Source organism: Gallus gallus, chromosome 6, assembly GCF_016699485.2.
Source record: "Gallus gallus isolate bGalGal1 chromosome 6, bGalGal1.mat.broiler.GRCg7b, whole genome shotgun sequence".
NCBI lineage: Eukaryota > Metazoa > Chordata > Aves > Galliformes > Phasianidae > Gallus > Gallus gallus.
The window spans coordinates 1,004,829-1,026,277 of record NC_052537.1 but is presented as its reverse complement, the minus strand read 5'-3'; the positions used below and the strand labels follow the sequence as shown (position 1 = coordinate 1,026,277).

General features: G+C 43.0%; 3 long non-coding RNA genes across 11 annotated transcripts in view; 2 read left to right on the top strand and 1 right to left on the bottom strand.

Moving 5' to 3' along the window:
* The window catches only part of LOC777017, a 515,269-nt gene that overhangs the window by 202,890 nt on the left and 290,930 nt on the right, over window positions 1–21,449 (top strand). The window lies entirely within an intron of this gene.
* Window positions 3,544–18,683, bottom strand: LOC121113316. Of its 4 annotated transcripts, none has more exons than XR_005860739.1 (5): window positions 18,622–18,683; window positions 9,852–9,954; window positions 7,801–7,985; window positions 4,940–5,113; window positions 3,544–4,203 (listed from the first exon to the last, which is right to left on the bottom strand). It is a non-coding gene; the product is annotated as an uncharacterized LOC121113316 (long non-coding RNA). The 4 variants fall into 4 exon arrangements; XR_006939632.1 differs by lacking the exon at window positions 18,622–18,683 and adding an exon at window positions 11,238–16,057; XR_006939630.1 differs by lacking the exon at window positions 9,852–9,954.
* LOC121113319 lies at window positions 19,678–20,324 on the top strand. The gene is made up of 3 exons (XR_005860742.1): window positions 19,678–19,775; window positions 20,039–20,108; window positions 20,272–20,324. It is a non-coding gene; the product is annotated as an uncharacterized LOC121113319 (long non-coding RNA).

The following is a 21,449-nucleotide window of genomic DNA, read 5'->3' as shown; positions in this document are numbered from 1 at the left end:
TTCTGCTGCACGGGTTGATGTTGGTTTTCTTTCTTTGTTGTCGTACTGTATTTTTTCTGTCCTGCTTTGCTGCTCCTTCTGTGTTGCAGTGCATTGTTTTTGTTCAGATTTGTGGATTTCCTCTTTTCCCGTTTGCATTCTTTGAGCTCTCTTATCCTTTTCTAAGGGTATTCCTCTTTGTTTCTTTGCTTTTCAGGTGCTTTTGCTTTGCTTTCCTTGGCTTCTTAGTGCTTCCTCTTTCTGTTATTGTTCCTGGATTTGCTTTGCTTTGCTCTTTGGGCTTCCTTGCGTGTCTTTGCCGTGCATTGCTTGTGAAATTTCTTTTATTCTTTCTCTCCGGTGCTAAGCATTGGTGAATGTTTTTCTCTTTGTCCTGTGTTTGGCTTCTTTGCTTTGCCGTGATACACACGAGTAAAGCAAAGGAACGGACTACAGTATGGTGACCTTGTTTTGTTTGCTTTGTTTTCCTTGTTTGTTTTGCTTCCCCCGTTGCTTTTCAGTGGTGCGCCTTTTGCTTTGCTTTTTCCTGTCTTTGTGTCTGTTTTGTTGGTTCTTTGTCTTAGCTGTTCCTTTCTTTGCCTTAGCTTCTTCCTCCCTGAGGGAGGGCATTCTTTTCCTTTTTGGAGGATGGTTCTTGGCTTTGCTTTGAGTTTCTCCTGTGCTCTTCATTCTTCTGTGCCTTACCTGGCTTTGCCTTCCTCGTCCCCCTGCCCACGCCCTTGCTCTTGCTTGGCCTTCACTTACCTGATGTTGTCTCTCCCTCGATTGTTCTGTTTTGCCTGTTCTTTTCTGGCTCCTTTAACTCCAGCCTACTCTCTAGGCTTTGCTGCTGTGCTTGATGCATTTGCAGCTCCTTTGGAGTTTCCCAGGTGGGTCCACGCCTCCTGGGCATCCTTGCCTCTTCCCTTGTGGTGCTCTTTCGCTTTTCCTCTGATGGCTGGCTAGATCCATGCCCGGTAGCTCCCCTTACCTCCTCCTTGCCATGACTGCAAGTGCTCTGCCTTCCTCCAGAGAGCTGTTTGGTTCTAATTGGCAGCCGCAGACTCCTTCTCGGCTGGCGACCCTGAGGTTGCATCTCTGCTGGAGGTAGCAGCATGCCCAGGAGCTACCCTTTCCTCCTCCCAGGCATGGATGCTGAGATTATGGCCTCCTCCACACTCAGATGGCATCTCTGCTTTGCCATGAGAGTGTCTTCTCTTCCTTTGCCTTTTTCTGTTGTTGTTTCTGCTGCACGGGTTGATGTTGGTTTTCTTTCTTTGTTGTCGTACTGTATTTTTTCTGTCCTGCTTTGCTGCTCCTTCTGTGTTGCAGTGCATTGTTTTTGTTCAGATTTGTGGATTTCCTCTTTTCCCGTTTGCATTCTTTGAGCTCTCTTATCCTTTTCTAAGGGTATTCCTCTTTGTTTCTTTGCTTTTCAGGTGCTTTTGCTTTGCTTTCCTTGGCTTCTTAGTGCTTCCTCTTTCTGTTATTGTTCCTGGATTTGCTTTGCTTTGCTCTTTGGGCTTCCTTGCGTGTCTTTGCCGTGCATTGCTTGTGAAATTTCTTTTATTCTTTCTCTCCGGTGCTAAGCATTGGTGAATGTTTTTCTCTTTGTCCTGTGTTTGGCTTCTTTGCTTTGCCGTGATACACACGAGTAAAGCAAAGGAACGGACTACAGTATGGTGACCTTGTTTTGTTTGCTTTGTTTTCCTTGTTTGTTTTGCTTCCCCCGTTGCTTTTCAGTGGTGCGCCTTTTGCTTTGCTTTTTCCTGTCTTTGTGTCTGTTTTGTTGGTTCTTTGTCTTAGCTGTTCCTTTCTTTGCCTTAGCTTCTTCCTCCCTGAGGGAGGGCATTCTTTTCCTTTTTGGAGGATGGTTCTTGGCTTTGCTTTGAGTTTCTCCTGTGCTCTTCATTCTTCTGTGCCTTACCTGGCTTTGCCTTCCTCGTCCCCCCTGCCCACGCCCTTGCTCTTGCTTGGCCTTCACTTACCTGATGTTGTCTCTCCCTCGATTGTTCTGTTTTGCCTGTTCTTTTCTGGCTCCTTTAACTCCAGCCTACTCTCTAGGCTTTGCTGCTGTGCTTGATGCATTTGCAGCTCCTTTGGAGTTTCCCAGGTGGGTCCACGCCTCCTGGGCATCCTTGCCTCTTCCCTTGTGGTGCTTTTTCGCTTTTCCTCTGATGGCTGGCTAGATCCATGCCCGGTAGCTCCCCTTACCTCCTCCTTGCCATGACTGCAAGTGCTCTGCCTTCCTCCAGAGAGCTGTTTGGTTCTAATTGGCAGCCGCAGACTCCTTCTCGGCTGGCGACCCTGAGGTTGCATCTCTGCTGGAGGTAGCAGCATGCCCAGGAGCTACCCTTTCCTCCTCCCAGGCATGGATGCTGAGATTATGGCCTCCTCCACACTCAGATGGCATCTCTGCTTTGCCATGAGAGTGTCTTCTCTTCCTTTGCCTTTTTCTGTTGTTGTTTCTGCTGCACGGGTTGATGTTGGTTTTCTTTCTTTGTTGTCGTACTGTATTTTTTCTGTCCTGCTTTGCTGCTCCTTCTGTGTTGCAGTGCATTGTTTTTGTTCAGATTTGTGGATTTCCTCTTTTCCCGTTTGCATTCTTTGAGCTCTCTTATCCTTTTCTAAGGGTATTCCTCTTTGTTTCTTTGCTTTTCAGGTGCTTTTGCTTTGCTTTCCTTGGCTTCTTAGTGCTTCCTCTTTCTGTTATTGTTCCTGGATTTGCTTTGCTTTGCTCTTTGGGCTTCCTTGCGTGTCTTTGCCGTGCATTGCTTGTGAAATTTCTTTTATTCTTTCTCTCCGGTGCTAAGCATTGGTGAATGTTTTTCTCTTTGTCCTGTGTTTGGCTTCTTTGCTTTGCCGTGATACACACGAGTAAAGCAAAGGAACGGACTACAGTATGGTGACCTTGTTTTGTTTGCTTTGTTTTCCTTGTTTGTTTTGCTTCCCCCGTTGCTTTTCAGTGGTGCGCCTTTTGCTTTGCTTTTTCCTGTCTTTGTGTCTGTTTTGTTGGTTCTTTGTCTTAGCTGTTCCTTTCTTTGCCTTAGCTTCTTCCTCCCTGAGGGAGGGCATTCTTTTCCTTTTTGGAGGATGGTTCTTGGCTTTGCTTTGAGTTTCTCCTGTGCTCTTCATTCTTCTGTGCCTTACCTGGCTTTGCCTTCCTCGTCCCCCTGCCCACGCCCTTGCTCTTGCTTGGCCTTCACTTACCTGATGTTGTCTCTCCCTCGATTGTTCTGTTTTGCCTGTTCTTTTCTGGCTCCTTTAACTCCAGCCTACTCTCTAGGCTTTGCTGCTGTGCTTGATGCATTTGCAGCTCCTTTGGAGTTTCCCAGGTGGGTCCACGCCTCCTGGGCATCCTTGCCTCTTCCCTTGTGGTGCTCTTTTGCTTTTCCTCTGATGGCTGGCTAGATCCATGCCCGGTAGCTCCCCTTACCTCCTCCTTGCCATGACTGCAAGTGCTCTGCCTTCCTCCAGAGAGCTGTTTGGTTCTAATTGGCAGCCGCAGACTCCTTCTCGGCTGGCGACCCTGAGGTTGCATCTCTGCTGGAGGTAGCAGCATGCCCAGGAGCTACCCTTTCCTCCTCCCAGGCATGGATGCTGAGATTATGGCCTCCTCCACACTCAGATGGCATCTCTGCTTTGCAACTGGTTTTGCATGGTTTTGATTTTTAAATTCCTTTTCATCATCTTCTAGACATTCTTTATTTATCCTAAGGATTTCTAAGATTACTTCAGTTCATTTCTCACATGGTGCATTTTCTGCATCTGTTATTTTGAGGAGCCACTTACTCAAATCTGTTTCAAGATTCTCATCGAGGCAGCATGGTTTGTTTCTTTGGTTTCTCTGTGAAGAAAGCTTCTATGTTAATTTTGGAGCTTGCCTTCTTTAATGAAGTTGTTAAAGAATCAGTCAGTCGAATTTGTTCTTTTTTACTTTAACCTTCCTCTAGCCCTACTCCATGCAGTCATTTAAGCTCTTTGTGTATTTTCTGCCTTCGTTTCCATTTCTGTAATTTTCAGTGCCAGTGGTGCTCACGGGCCTCTTTTGCTGCACGAAGGTATAACTCTCAGGGAGGTAACAGTTTCAGCGAGAACAGAAGTGCAGTCTGTTTCAGCAATGGAATTAGTATAAAAATAAAACAAAACAGGACTATCTTGTCCAGTATCTGGTGCTCAGGATGAGGCTCCTTCTTTATGCCTTGGGACAAAGCTATGTTGTACCTGAAACATAGGGATTAATATCTCTTACAAATGTTATGTTTTCAGAAGTAGCGATGGACATTCTTAGTGCTCAGATAAATGGCTAATCCTCCTTTTAAGCCTTGCTAAGCTGTTGACCTTACTGATCCTTTTGGTTGGTGAGCTTCTCAGGTTAATAATAAATTAAAAACAACAACAACAACCGTGCTTATCTTCTATGCTGTTTCAATTTTTTACTTTAGTCTTCAATACCGTGTCTCTGGTGTAATATGCCTAGGAGGCGTGTTTCCTTTTTTTACCATCTTCCTTGAGGAGAAGCTGACAGTAACAGCTTATTGTTTATGCACTCGAAAATCCTTTGTTGTATTCTTACAGCCTCGTAGGGCTCATAGGTTTTTGACAAATCTCTTAACTTTAAAAATTAAATTTAAATTTAACTTTAAAAATTAATTTAAAAACTTTTAAAATTAGAAGTGGATGTTGGCAGTGCAGCACTAGAGGCTGAACCTCCCCACCAACGTTCTGTTCCGTTTTGTTGCTGTGTGACAGATGGCAGCAGAGGGGCAAAAAGAATGGCATCTGACATGGAAGTGCACATGAAGAAGAGATGTGGCACAGAATTCCTCCATGCAGAAAAAAATGGCACCTACTGCCATCTGTTTTTCCTGGCCAGCTGAAAACACTGTGTCCCTGATCCACTTAACAGAGAGAAGAGCTCTCTCTTCATGTGAAAGACATGAAGTTACAGTTCAAGTACCTTAAAAAAATGCAAACAGCGGGAAGCAAACAGCTTTATCCATAGCCACAAAAGCTGCTCCAAACGCTTCTGACTTCACAAGGTGACAGCAGTGACACATCTCCACATCTCTGGATAGAAGTTGGAAGGAACGTTCTAGAAGTGGCAATCCTTTGTCCACGCAAGTTAAAGCTACTGCAATAGTTGCAACTGGAAGTTACTATCTTTGTTACACTTAAGTCCTTATTAGCAAACAGATTTACCCACTCATATACAGCACAGAAAGTACTGTAAGTTCCCATCTGGCTGCTACTACCAGAGGAAATAACTCGTTTCTGTGACAATCCACAGGGTTTAAATGGCAATGGATTAGGTGAATTTCACAGATACCTGTGTTTCCCTGCTGTCAGCTCTCCAGCACCGTAACCCCCTCCATACACAGAACCATATTCACATTTACCACATGACATGAGAGGAATCAACTCTGCCATTACCACAGCAATTCATCCAGACCTCACTTGAGCATAAAAGAGCCGCGAGGAAGGAAAGATGAAGGATAAATACAGTGTCATAAAACCTAGCTTGTGGGTCGCTGGATGAGCACAGCTGTAATAAGAGCACAAATGACAACACCAAAACACAGAATAGCACTTACTTACAGTGGAATCCACAGGCTACTCTTCTTTCATACTCAAATTGCAAGGTAGACAACCACCAGGTTTGCTGCAGCAGCTCCAAAGACTGTACTGCCTACTGAAAGCCTTCCTTAAGGCCAGGCCTCCACATCAGCTCCCTTACCATCAAAATCTGAACTTCTACTTCAGAGAAAGAAAAAGTCCCTTCTTTCTTTCCCCTGCAGAGGAAGAGAGGGAGAAGCACTGCCAGCCCAAGCACCTCACAGCTGGGCACCACAGCACTCATCTCCCAGCTGAAGCCAATGAGCAGCTTGGCACTAGCACTGTGAGGTAATAAAGGGCACCACTAACTGTACAGAGGCTGATGTCACCTGCGTAGCCCACCTCCCTGTGCGTATGCACAAACAGCCAAAGAGACAACTGGCACACCTGGGTTGCAAGGTCAATAGTATATCGAGACTGAATGTGCTGGCTATCAAGGTGGGGGGGAAGCATACATCATGAAAGACAAGTATTTTGAATAGGTGACTGATCCAAGGTTACACATTGCAGTTACAGTGTGAAGGAGGAAACATTTGCATAGTAATATTTTAGTGAAATTAACTGGAAGACGGAGTCTTCTCTCACAGCAGCCTGGTGTATCCTAACAAGCTGAGGCAGGGATTAAATGCTGTCTGCATGAGGGGAGATGTTAATTATGCTCAGCCCTCTTTCACCAGAAAATAAGGTTTATTTTAAAGCTTTAACTGAGTGAAAGAAACCACAAAGCAGCACTTTGCTAACTCTCCTGATCGTTCCAATCTCCAGCATATTTTGGAGCTCCAAACAACTCTGTAAAAATAACCAGTATTTGGAGCAAACCTGTAAGAAACAAATACCAACCTAGAGCCAACTACCCCATTTACTGATGAATTGCACCTGGTATACGTGGGCAGACCTGAGCAATTAGCTTGGCTCAGGGTGGCTGGGGCCATTGGCCCATAGCTGTGCTCCTCACTGAAGTAACTGAAGATGCATATGTAAAGTTGTACATTCAGACTCAACTGTAGTTGATTCGGTATTCAACTTTACAGCCACCTAAAACACTCCCATCAAAGCAAACAACTTAAACTTGCATTTTAATGCATACAAATCCACAACAACCATAAGGTTGAGGATAAACATCAAATGAAATTTATGTATGTACACATAGGTGCCTATATGAATATACAGGGATCATTTTTTTGTTGCTTTTCTTATTAATCCATTAACAAAGTCCATCTACTCCTCATCTTTACATTCATACCTAAGAGTAACTTAAGTACACCACTTATCAGAAACAAGTATGTTTAAAAGATTTTTACTGTGGCTACATCAACACGAAACTCAACAAAGATAAAAGCATTACTGCTCTGGCCTGCCTAGTCTCGGTAATCATAATACGTTAAAATATACTTAGAAAGATTTTGTCCATACTTCATATCAATGTACCACACAGATTACAATATATGAGAATTTCAATGTTATTACACCATCCATTACATTAAGGAAACAGGATCGATTCATTTTTAAGTTATAAGAGATACTCTGTTAAGTGGTAAGGCTGCAATATGACAATATTGTACATACAGCTAGTCATCCATAAACTTTAATACCCAGAAATGTCTCCATAGACTCGATGAGCTGACTCTCATTTTTAGAATAAATTAAGATAAAGGTATCAGACTACTGAAACTTTAAAAACACATATTAATCAACACAGTTGAATGGGTAAGCCCATTTTCAGTGTCTCAAATCAAGGCTGTAGTGCAGAGCCATGCAGAATGTTAGCATTTTTAAGATCTATTATTAGTATCATTGTTTTCATTCTGTCATTAATATTGAATCTTTAAAATTAATTTTGGGGGATTGTTTTCACCTTAAAATATTCTTATATCCGGAAATATTTTGATATTTATGTGATATTCTTATTGTTACACAAGATAAAGCATTCAGCTGAACTATGCTTAGCCACCTGACAACTATCTTTTCAGGTCTCAAAAATAAAAAACATTCCTATACTCACATTCTGACCTTAATTTGCTATGCAAGAGTCATACGTGTCTTCTGTGTGCGGACTCATGTTTCTATTCACCACCTTCAAATGAAACATAACTACACCTAAACAATGCATTAATTGAAACGTCATTGAAGTTTTGTCAAGTTTTTATGCCATTACCACCTTGCAGGCAAAGCTGTATTCAGTATAAAAGGGACTAGAAACATTACTTGGAAATTGTTGAAGGAATTGCAACACAGTTCACGATACTTCTTACATAGTAATTTCCGCTTTCATCCAGGCAATGCTGGTGACTGATGGACGGTTGGACTGGATGATCTTGGAGGTCTTTTCCAACCTTGGTGATTCTATGATGATTTTATGCCGATCCTAGTTTTCAAAGACCGCAGATACACTGCAAACACATTTCAAATACTAATGAATTAATTCTCTTAGCACTGCTATGATGTAGAAAACAGAGAATAAAGTAATATAGCGAGAGATTGTTACTGCTGGGGTAAGGAATTTCTTTTCTATTACATCACTTGGGATTTTTGCACTGATAATTAGTAAGATCCAGTAACTCATGTTTATTTCTGCATATATAAGACAAGTTACTTGGATTAAAGATGACCAAACATTTCATACACTAGAAGTGCACAACGTGGATTTCAGAAAGGAAAAAAGCACAACAGAGAAAAGCATTAACTGGGAGCAAAAATCAGTATGTACCACAATTATCATATTTTTAGATGAATTTCTGTTCTTACTCTAATTTACTTGAGTTGCACCAGAATTCCAGAAAATTATGCATTGGAAATTCATACTAACAGCTTGACTGGAGCTATAATTCAGTCTTAAATTTTATTAATTTCTAACCAATGCACATATTTGCAAAATTAAAGCATAAATACAAGCGCAGAGCAATGAATTTGCTCTTCAAAGATGCTTTAATATTTTACCTCTTTTTCATGAGCTGAATGATTTTGGCACAGCAGTTTCCAGTCAGGATGATTTCATTCGAAGTAACAAGGGTTACTTTTACAGCTGGCCCTCATCCGTCATGTATCTTACAGGTAATGTCTCGAATAGTACAACTAAATATTACTAACAGGATTGCTTACAAAATCCATAGAACAATTAGTCTATAGATTTTAAAGCCATTAAACGTTCCTCCATTGAAACTAGATGGTACCATTTATTAACTGAATAGCTCTTTCATTCGTACTTACTACGTTTGCTCGGTAAATTAATGCTTTCAGAGCAATTTAAAATGTAAATTAATAGGAAAACACCAAGTCCTGCTGAAAACACACTAACATATTAAATGGGTGTTTTGTTCTCCGAGGAATCAGATTTTGAAATTACTGTTTTGAGAAAGTTCAGGAAACTCTTTGTTGTCACTTCTGACAGAGTAAGCAAACACAGCCTCGCTTTTCAGAAATGATTTCCCAGCATTTGGTGCTCACGTGGACCTCTTGATAAGGAGGAGGGAAACATCAGGTGAGCGCTGAAATGGCTAACGCTGTATTTCAGTGTTACAATACTAATTCTTAACACCCAATTTCTCTACCATTACAGACTGCAGAAAGCCCATTCATACTCAAAGATGAGACTTTCAAACAACTTATGTTCCTCTTTCCAAAATTATAAAATATTTAATTAAAAAATCAGACAAAGTAAAGGATTTGCTTCATACTTGAACCATTACTTGACCTTAGAATATCTAAGCACTGATATGTAATACACAAAAGTATTTGTGGAAACAGAAATACAGCTCAGAAATACAAGTTTATAAATGTAAGCATCTCAGTATGTAATCCTAACAATAGCTGAAAAGAATAAACTGAAGCAGTGAGAAGGTCAGTATGAGCATAATGATATTTATAATGTACTAAACATACAGGCTCAGCAGTCATGATTGGCAAGATCTCTTTGCAAAAGTTGCCTTCTCTATTTTCATGGATCTTGATGAGTGAACAGGTAGATAGAAGGAAAATGGAAAGCCAGGACTATAAGACTTTACTCCTTCCCTTTGTTTCTGTTGTTATCTTCTCTTAGCCAATTCCATTCAACCAATTTGTTTTCTTTGAGCCACTGCTCTTCCTCAGATCCATCTTTTTTCCCCCCTCTATCCAGGTCTGTCTCATTATCGAGCCCAGAAATCTTTCCTAAAATGAAGGAATGGTGTTTGGCTTACACGTGACACGTTCTCTGCTGCAGATCGGACAGTTTTAAGTAAACTACAGAGGGAATCCTGACAGAATTAACTAGGGCTTACCTCTGGTGTGTAGTGGGGAGGATGAGCTGAAATAACTGCAAGCAGATGAAGCCCTGGTGATAGGATTCTCTACTGCAGAACTTCTTCCATTCACAGACTAAATCTAAAACAACTTTGATTAATGATTTCTCTTCTGCATCTATCACATTTTACTCTCCCTCAGTCAAAGACAGCTTTTGAAGTTCACGGCTCGACACTACAGTAAATCTGGCTTTAAAAGCTCACAGACCGGGATCAGAATCAATATAGACATACAAGACAAAGTGCTGATCCAGCACAGGCTCAGCCTGCTCATTCAAATTCATTCTGAAATAGTCATGGAGTAATTTTATACCAATCTCTGCTGAACAGGATGTCACAATAACATTTTCCTACAAAGAGACATCACAGATTGAATCTCGCTATTAACTGAGGCAACAGCACAACCCCTTCACTTTATAACTGGGCAAGTCAATTATTTCATGTCCTCATCTAACCTCCTCAACTTTGCACAGTAGCATACTGTAAAATTGCACGGAGTAGCCTGTTCCCAAGTAGGATGGTAACACAAATGCCTCTTGGGTGAGAAAGCAGCAGCCCAGGTCTTGTGGGCCCACGTGTGTGAAGAAGCTGAGTCTGTGCAGGTACATGTGGTTGCAGGAGCACGATGAAATGTTAATCGTCTCTGTTACTGGTAGTTCTCTTAATAGGTCAATACCCATTACCAGCATCTTCTCATTTCTCAGCCCCGCAGGAGCTGAGCTGTTGCTCATCACGAGCGTGCCCTAACTTGTCCCTCGGGAGGTAGGCTGGAGATGGCATGCTTCTAAAACAAGCCGACCTATTCTTGCACTTTGTGCAAGTTTAAGAAATACTGGCAAGAAATCTTTATCTACAAAGACCTGAGAGAACAATAAATTTGCTTTCCTTCAGAAAGAAAGGGGAGATAGGAAACAGTGATAATTTGCACAATATGTCTGCAGGCTCTGATATCCTGGTTGTAAGAAGTGTCAATTTTCTGTTGTCTCCTTTTATAAACACTGACACCGAGTCTCGGTAACATAATTTAGTTTTATCTAACATGTCTTTTCCATCAACTGTCTCCAAACAAATATCACAAATAATATGTAAGCAGTTTTACCTAGAATGAATAGCGTAAAAGCATTAGAGCATAAAAATGGCATTCAGCAAATGCAGCTAGAAAACAATATGATTCAGTTAGAATTAATATCCCAAACTGATGCACAATGAAAACAAATCTTGCATCAAACCTACGTTATGCAGCATGTTTCTTCCACTGCAATAAGGCAGCAGAGCAAGATGGGATCCTGCACAGAAGAGAACGTAAGCCTGCTACTGGTTCCTTTCCTATTCATATTCTGGCACAAGGAATAAAAAACTACTGACTTAGCGCTCTGTCCACTTATTTTAATTCTTGTATGGTCAGATACACTTGAAATGTCCACCCCCTGCTTCCCTGAACTCCCACTTCTCTCCTGACTACGACAAAGACAGAAGACGGCCTCTCAAGCAGGTTAGATTACAGCTGGTTTAGAACTGGGGAAGGGCTAGTATGAGCTCAGAACAAGTGAAATGAAAGGGGCTATAAGTATTCAGCCTCAACCAGGGGGTAGTCCCACTGCATAATTAGGCAGCCCTAGTCCCTCTTCTCTAGTTCAGTTATGGAAAACCAAAAGCAAACAACAAAAAACTTTCAAAGATCTGTTTTGCATTTTGTATCAACAAAGAGGTGGCTTTGTTGCTTTTGCCTCTTCACGAATTTATATGCAGAGATCAGTGAAAAAGGAAAAATCTACAGTACCATTCCCTTGTGGAGTTGCAATTATGATTCAGCCTTTGGATAAACTCAAACTGATTTCAGAAATCCCTATAGTTTGCAGTCTATACCTCTCTTTAGTTCCTCTTGTACTCTGCAGACCACACTAAATGTATGCCAAGAGTAAGAAAAATATACTCTTATGCATTTTACACTGTTCTATTTTTTCTTTTCATTGATTGCAACGCTCTTTGCTATGAATGCTACAGAAAGGACAACATACTTAATAAAACGTAGAGAATTTTCCAAGATTAGGTCTAACGTCACACATTTCACTGAAAAATTCAAAGAAATGAAAAAATGACTCTTAACAAGCTGGTGACATACTTGACTTTGAAGTATAAGGTTATTTTAAAATGTCTTGAATTGAACATTTTGAAGATTCCATCTAATGCATGCATTATTTTAGTAATTGGTGGGTGGAGTCTGTTTGATCACATTAACGGCTTGCTGACTTCTGGCCTACCAAAGCAAACGTTCCAGAAACAGAGTGCCAAAAGTGAACGCACCATTTAGAAGGAGCTGACCACTACCAGAAAAGCCTTTCCAAGCAACAGAACGATCTATATTATGCCATGAAAGCCATCAAATAGCTCAAAGACACGGGAAATTCCTCACAGGTTCTCCTATATATAAGTTAGGGTGCTAGCAATGGGAATGTGGCACAGCCATTTGTGTGCCTTCTGCCAGACCGAGGAAAGAATGCCACAAGATCAAGAGATCCCAGAACTGTTAAGAAATCAGAGAGCAATTACTGTTAGGAGAAGATAACAAAGAGTTTAAAACTACTTTGACCTATTCTATGGGACCACATCCAACACCAATCACTTACACACCATCTTGCTCTACATTATTCATTAGGAAAGTACCTTCACAATATGATTGACTTCCACATTTAGTATACAGAATGTGATTCAGAGCCATATTCTACATAACATTATACATAAAAGTAAAGAATGAGTGTCAATCAGGAATTGTTACCTGGCCCAGAAACATGACAACACATGTCCCTCCAGCTCAAGCATAGGGGAACAAAGCAGAACTTCATTTTGTGCTTATTTTGTCTAATTAGTATGCAAGGAGATTGAAGATATGGAAAGTTCCCTGTTTTTTTTCTACAATTTCATGTCATTTGTTTTGTCTGTTTTATAACTCAGAAATGTAGCAGGTGAGACCGAAAGTTTAATGATGCCAATAGCTTGCTTCAGAAGCAGTAGAAAGCTACAACAAATGAACGTAATAAGAAAAGATATAGTTGTAACAGTGATATACGATATAGCTTCTTTATGCAAATATTGTGGAGAAAAGGAGAGATTGCTGGTGAAGATGGCCTTAACAAACGTCTGTCACAGTAGGATCTGTGTAGTATAATTTTCAAGCTTCAAAATGCAAGTGTCTATGTCTAAATCTGTTGTCTCCGTTATCTTTCTAGTCAATTCAAGAAGCTGGCAATAACAAAGTGTGATCTGTTTGGGGCATCTGAGGAAAAATAAACAAGTAACTGAAGTTTATAACATAGTTTTTTTTAACCATTTCTGATTAAGTTTTGTAAAAGAAGGAAACAAAGTACAAAATTTAGAAACTTAAGAAAGAATAATAATAGCTATTACACAATTACAGACTCAGAATGTGAGTTTAAGATCTGGACTTCAGCCTGCGAAATTTCTCCTTGTCAGCACTTCAGATCACTGTTCTAGGGGAGCAGTGCATATAGTTCTACTAAAATTCATACCAAAACAACTAGACAAGAAAACAGAGATTAATGTGTTTAACCTCTCATATGCATAAAAAAATTGACATTACCCCACTGGAGAATCTGATGGTTAAAGCTGAAAAATAGAGTACTGTGAGGTGACCCACAGTGCTACAGCATTTGAATAATTTCACTCCTCTTCAAGAAAGCACATAAACATATGTTTAACTTTAATCATAGATCATCTTGCTGCTTTCATCTGGACCTAATCATTAACCATAAACACATGCTTAAATGCTTCACTGAAAAAGGATGAGATTACTCACACACTTACAGTTAATTGTATGCTTAGATGTTATAGTGGCCTCTTGGCAGGCTACGCCGTGTGCTCTGGCTGTTCAAAGCAGAAATATGCTGTAATGCCCTACAACAAAGCCTACTATTATGGCCTTCTTCCCTACTCTTAATAAGTTGGGTGGAATAGGTCATGTAACACCATTTCTGCATGGAGTTCTCCACTGAAAATTGGCCAAAAAAAAGTCCTGTAAAACAAAGTACCTTTAGTTAATTGGTTGTAATCCAACACAGTTACTGACACTGAAAATTACTTCTTTCCCAGTAAAAATAACAATAACTATTTAAATTTAATTAGTAAGTCTAATTGTTAGACTGCAACACTACACTAGTCCAATCAGGTATTACTGGGAGATATTACTCAGGAGACTGTGAAACCATGCTACTAATACAAAGACTGACTGCATGTCATTCTTTCTGCCTTATCACTTCACATGCTGTATTTTTGGCCCTAGTGACTACATGGTCTGAATGTTCCTTAGAGTATTAGAAGACAGACATTCTGAGCTCATAGCAGAAGGCTGAAATCCAGTTTCAGAGAACTAATTCCAGTGGAAAACGTCTATCCAATATCAAGTCCTTCCACTTCAAATAAAAACTGTTATAAAAGGACTAGAATTTCTAAATCTCCCACGATTTCATATTCCATGATGTCAAATTGTTTAATCCAGTAAAAGGCTGGTAACCAGCACAGGGACAGTCTAACAAGCGTATGAGCACTTGAAGAAGAAAATAGGATCTGTAAAACTAATAGAGATCAACACTGCAACGCGGCTGTTTGGTTTGTAACTGCTTACAGTGCATTGCATTTAGCAAATAAGCCACTTGTCATAGCTGTTCATGCACTTACTGAAGTATTCCTTGTAACTGGACTGCTGTACTGTAATGCAATGCTGTGCAGACTGTCATGGTTTTTTACAGCTGGGCAAGTAAATAGGCTTTGATAAATGCCACTACTTGTTATGAAAACAAACCACTTGTCTCAGGGAACAACAACTCTGGACTACGTCCATCTCTGGAAAAGACTTGCACATACTGTCTGAGACTTTTGTCACAGTCGTTAAAAAACCTACTAATTGATTCATAATGCTTCTCAATTAGAGCGCTCTCCATTTCACAGTATCAAAGCACTAAACAAAAAAAGAACGTTAAGTATGCACCTTAAAAGCAATGAATTTCGAGTACCTGTTTTACATTTATTAGACCAAAAGTACTTTTAGCATCTACATTGGGATGAACAGTTTTGATCCTGTAGTTAATCTCATTTCTAAAGCTAATTATAGTTCTTACATATCAAAGTAACTTTAAATATGACATTGTTTCAAACTAAGAACTAATCCAGAACTACTTCTAGTATGGTCATTCGGATGTTTCTCAGTATTAAAGGAACATACAAAATCTGATAGCCTGTTTATATTGGTACAGTTCTCTAGTCACCATTATCAGCCTGGATCACAAAGGAAAAAAGAAGGCACTTGCAATGATAGATATTAAAGTATATGAGGAGCTGAGGAGTAAAATAAACCAACTCCATCCCCTCATCCCCTAATTTTAATGCAATATTTGAGGTCCTAAAGCTAAGAAAGGCATTTCACCTCTAAGCTCAGCAGTATATTGGCTACAGGTAAACTTCTCTTTAAAACATCATTGTGATGTGAGTGAACCCATTCAGACAGTATTTTCTTAAAGTTTGGTTGCTTCTGTACATCAGCTTCTTTGGCAACCCCAGCAGGGACAGACACAAACAGAACCCGCGGCATCTTTTTGGGTCGTTCACATCTAAGACTTAAGTAACATTAACATCATGTGGAGGGAAGCCTGCATTGCCTTTAGGTATCCTGCTTATTTGTCACTGCAGTTGTTTGTAAATAAGATCTCTGGAGAGAATGAGACATGTTAGACTGCAATAATAAAGAAAGGGCACAACTCAGGAAAATGGGAGGATTGTCTCTTGGAATGGTTGTAGGGCACAAAAAGGAAGGACTATACAATTTTAACACAGACACAGACTCCTGCCAGGGGGTAACTGCTCAGAGGACTCTGATTAGTGGAGAAGAATGCAGAATAGTAACTAGTTTGACTGTCTAAAACATGAGCAGAGTGCAGCAGTCCAGGGAACGGCTGCATGTGGTATGGAAAGCCAAGCTATGAGACCCGCATGGCTGGAAGGCAACTGAAGCAGACAGGCTTCAGGGCTGGTATTCAGCAGAAGCATCTGAAAGATATAGTCCATTTTATTCTCTTTATAAAGACACAAACAATCTATTTAAAGCTAGTTATTTGCCCACACCATTTCCACAAGGGGGAGAAAAAACAAGACAGTGGACACAGAGTATAAATCAAACTGATATAATCTACTCCCAGAAATTTACCCTGCTAAAAAATAATAATAATTAAAAAAATCAAATCCACAACAATTACTTTTTTCAAATTACTCTTTGTGCAAAAGCAGCTGCGGCAGCATCCCAAGCTGTACTTTTCCAATTATCAAAGCAAAGGTGCAAAAATCTCTATGCATAACTCATTCTTGCTATTTTTTTCCATGACATTCTCGCTCCACGGACACGTGCAGATGCCTTAATTTCTCTAGAAATGCTTAAAATGACTTGATGCTTAAGTAGCATTATTGTTAGCAAAACTACAGGCATTTTGATTATTAATAATCAAAGGAACTGTTTAGTTTTCTGAAATAATCTTAAGTGGTTCACTTTCAATTAAAAATATAAAGAATACTCGAGATCTGTCTGAAATGTCTTCAAAGACACTGAAAAATTCAGTAAGAGATCGTAAAGCCTTATTTATTCAACTAGAAAGCTAGGAAAGTGCTCTCCTCTATGTGGAAAGCTGAGTCCCAGTTGCCCCTCTGCTGCCAAGGCTTTATTTTCTGCCCTTATTTTAGTAACAATGATAAGCAAGCAGAAATGTACCACAGGAGCTAGGCACACCTGCACTGCATGCACAGGTGTTGGAAAGAGACATGGCAACTGGAAAGGAAGGGAAAATTCCAACATAAAGCCAAAATCTCACGTAGGGTATGAGATGGAAAAAGGGAACCTCCTCACTTGTTCTTCTGTCGTATCTGTGGTTTACCTTTGTACAATACCACATACACTAGCCACAGGAATCCACTGTGGATACATAACAAATGGAACTCATGATTTCTGATGTCTTGCAGTTTGAGGTTTAGTAGGCTTACAGTTTCATGCCATGGCCTGCATTTTTTAGCAAGCTACACAGATCCGATGGATTATCAATAGCATTTGTTGAACACATCTGTTTTTAAGAGCTAAAGCAGCTCTCTGTAAGACAAATTACATCTGCTTGGTATCACCACTCACTGTGCTTGTTCCTTTCAGATGTTTTGATTGTGCCCTCTTGGTTTTTTGTTTTCTCATCCTTAAACCTCCAAGTTCCACATTTCAGAACTCGTTCAGAATCCAAGGGGATAGCAAAGCGTGTGCCTGTTAATGATGACAGTCCCAAATGAATGGAAGCACCAGGCTCAAGTAGTATGTTGGCACAGCACACAAATGTAAGGACTGAAGCAACAGGACCTTTTGCTTCCATTGCTGCAGTCAAACAAACAAGGGTGCTTTGGCATGTAAGCTAAAAGCCTTGCTCCACTCCTTTGGAATTAGTAGATGAATAATCAAGAAAGTAAGCACATGAAGTATTCATCACAATATGTATTCTAATCCGGCTGTCCTTGCTGAGAAGTGAAATTCAAGCTTCTAGATAAAAATGTGTTCTTACTTACAGGCTGCTGTACTCAGCCTGCACTCCCTGTGAGATACTGTGAGATACAAAAACCAGACCTGTTTAACGAAGTTTTTCTGCCTAAAGAACAGGAAAGAGTGACTTTGTCACTGGCACCAGAGCAAGTCTGCTCAGAGAAAAGTTCCTCCACAGCAGATGGTATCAGGTTCTGTTCTACCTCAAAATAACGGTCCTCATGAAGGGAATAAGCAAATGGACAACTGATATATGGGATCAAAACATTTTCACAGTATCACAGAATGGCCTGGGTTGAAAAGCACCACAACGACCATCTGGTTTCAACCACCCCTGCTATGTGCAGGGTCGCCAACCACCAGAAGAGGCTGTCCAGAGCCACATCCAGACCTGGCCTTGAATGCCTCCACGAATTGCATATCCACAACCTCCTTGGGCAACCTCCAGTGCGTCACTACCCTCCAGGTGAAAAAGATTCTCCTAATATCTAACAAAAACCTCTCTTGTCTCAGTTTTAAAACCATTCTCCCCTGGTCCGGATAACCATCCACCCACATAAAAAGCCATTCTAATACTTGTAGGGAGCATATAAACAGGAGGGGAAGGCCACAAAGAGGTCCCCCAGCGCCTTCTCTTTCCCAAGATAAACAAGCCCAGCTCCCTCAACATTTCTTCACAACAAACCAAAGGTATTTCACTGGGATTGTAGTTCTGAATAATACCTAGAAAATTTGAAAGCCAAAAATACATTAAAAAGGCAAACTCTACAAAAAAGATAAAGATGATAAAAATGTTGAAGAGCACCGGTCCCAAGACCGACCCCAGAGGGACACTGCTTGTAACCAGCTCTCCACCCTGACACAGAAAAATTCATCAAGAACCTTTGGTTGCGTCCAATCAGCCAATTCCTAATCCACTGAACAGTCCATCCTTCAAATCCACACCTCCGCAGTTAAGAGAGAAGGATGTGGGGAGGGACCACGTCAAAGGCTTTGCAGAAGTCCAGATAGATGACACGCGTTGCCCTTCCCCTGTCCACAGATGCCATTACTTCATCACAGAAGGCCACCAGATTGGTCAGGTACAATCTGCCCTTAACAAAGCCACGCCAGCTATCTTGAATCACCTCTTCAGCTCATCTTGTTCCTCTCCACTGGAAACCCCAGTTCACATACCTATCTCATCCTCCTTTTCCATGGTGTCCATCTCCTCCCGATGCTCTGCACACCAGTCGAGCAGAGCAGCGGCGCTTCCCCATGGGCGGAGGGGCACGCGTCACAGTGAGAGCATTGTGATGCAATCACCCTGCAGAGTAGCAGAAGCACCGCTCCCTGGGCACAGAGAGCACTTGGTGCTGAGCACCGGCACTTGCGAGGAGGTGGGAGAGATTGGGAGAGGAGACTGAAGGCAGAGAGTGCCCCCGGTGCCCTCCCAGCCCACAGCGTGGTCAAGGACTGTTGCGAATCGCATCTGCAGCTGTGCTCACTGAGTGGTAAGAAGAAGCCCTGCAGCTTGCCTGGCACCAGGCCTCGTCTCCACTTCTTGCTGTGCCGGCGCATGGCCGTGGCGGGTCTGAAAGAGCCTGCCTGTGCCTGCCGGAGGGGGGGATGAGGCCATGCCTCACGGCCATGGGCTGGCAGCTGTACCCATTGCCGGCAACTCATGGCAGAGGCCATGGCTGCACGTGGGACACCCGGTGTGCCAAGCACAGCCGGAAAGGAGCACGCGTGAGCTCCCATGCGCTAATGGCGCACTGGGATAGGGTTCTGTCCACGCCATGCCCACAGCCGTGCCCCTCACACTGATCTGCCTCCTGTTGTGCGCGCAGGTGAAGCCATGGAGAGAAGAACACCTGTGAAAAACTGATGGAAAGACAACGCTGAGTCAGGCGCACTGCTGCAGGAGCTCATGGAGGTGTGTGACCCACCTGCAGAAACCCGCAGGGCAGAGCTGCTGGGCCAACGCAGCCAGGGCGCGCAGGGCTTGCTGTCCTGCTCCACCCTGGCCTTGCTGTGCGCTGGCAATGGGCTGCAAACACCCTTTCCCACCCTGCGATCCATGCAACTGGTCCCATTGCTTGCAGTGTAAGAAGAGGTCTGCGGGAGCTGGCAAGCTGTTCTCCGAGAGCAGGACCAAAGTCCGTGAGGTATGCAGGTTGGGAGGGAGAGAATGGAGAGCAGCACATTGATCGGGGAAAGCCCCCTGCCAGCAGACACAGGACGGGCTCTTGACCAGACCCTTTCCTTCTCCAGGCACTGAAGGAGGACGTGGAGATGGAGATGAAAAAACTCCAGAAGGCACAACGGAGGGTCGAAAAGCGCACTGCCCCGTAAGTAGCAGCACAGCCCAGACCTGAGGCAGGGGGGAGCTGGGATCCCAGCAGCCCCCAGCCATCTGGGCCGTCGGCTGGAGCTCGGGAAGGCCGGGCCTGTGCAGGTCTGGCACCCAGAGGTGCCCGCCCCAGCTCCAGCAGAGGCCGGGCAGCTGCCTCGGGTCCCCGTGGCCACCTTGGGATGGGGGGCGTGGGGAGGGGGTGAGGTCCTGGTGCCGGCCGAGGCCTCTTCTCACACACCAAACTCCCCGTGTCTGTAGCAGGAGGAAGATGACACGCAGGGAAGAGCACATGAGTTCCCTGATGCAGGAGGCAGTGGCAGTGCGATTGGTAAGGGAGAAAGCCCCACCGGGGCCTTGGGGAGGGAAGGCTCACCTCCGGGCCACCGCAGGGGATATGGGCCTCCCTCTGGTTGTGGGGACGAAGGAGGGCTTCCGAGTGCCCAAACCTGCGCTCACCCCAACGCGTGGCCCTGCTTTGCTTTGTCCTCTAGGATGAGCAGACGGCAGCACAGAAGCACCCACTTGTAACTACCTGGCTGCGGTGAGTCGCCCTGGGGTCCAGAGACCATCAGGCAGAGCTTTTGACTTTTTGGAGATAAAATGCTTCAGTATTGCTTAGGGTCCTGGGTGGGAGAGCAGGTGGGGTGGCGATCTTGGCAGCCCTGTGCCAGACCTACGACAGATTCCCTTGCTCCCTGTATGGCACATGTCACGGCATTTGCCGGGGCTGGATGGAAAGTGCTGTGACAAACGTGCCCCCAGATCTGACTCACCTTCTTCTGTTCTGCAGGGGCGTTTCTGCTGTTCTTGGGCTGCTGCCTGCAAGCTTGTCTTCTTCACCCTGTTTGTGCTGCAGAAGGACATCCTTCACTGGGTCCTGCCTGGAGAGCTGGCGACTGCCCTTGGCATCCGTCCACCTAAGCCCGCCTTTTCTGACCCCACAACACACTGCGGCCCTTCATCGGGACACATTGGGTCTGCACAAGCATGAGGGGTCTGTCACCATTGTCACCCTGTCACCAATCATGTCAATAAAATCCATCCCAATTCCCAAATGTCTTCTTTGTGCATGAGAGGCGTTACACCCCGTCGACCAAATACCTGTTGAACCTTGGGAAGGAGACAATGGGAATTCTGGAGCTAAGAAACAGGACTCAGGGAATCAGCAAGGCTGGAAATGACCTCCAAGGGCTCCAACCATCCACCTATCACCAATACGTCCCATGACTCCACGCCCCTAGGTACAAAAGCTCAGTGTTTCTTGAACACCCCCAGGGTTGGTGACTGCACCACCTCCAGAAATGCCTGCGAAAGCAAGCTTTGAGCCAAAAGCAAAGCAGGGGTCGTTCACCCCACCATACATAAGACCGCTACATGAGCTCTAGGAGAACTCTCCGTTTGCATTTCTGTGTTTTCACCTACCGCAACTATATCCAAGTTTCCACTCCAGAGCTAAAACCTTTACATTCCCAGAAGAAGTTGTTTGTCTTTTGTAAGCTTCTCTATCAAAGGTAGATGCTTTGTGAGTTTAATGGCAGCCCAGGAGAGAGTTGGCCTTCCAGGCTGCAAGCATGCACTGCCGGCTCCCGTCCACCTTCTGGTCCACCAGATTACCCCAAAGGCCTCCCCACACCAAAAGCCACCGGGAGAAAGGTTTCCCTTCCAGACC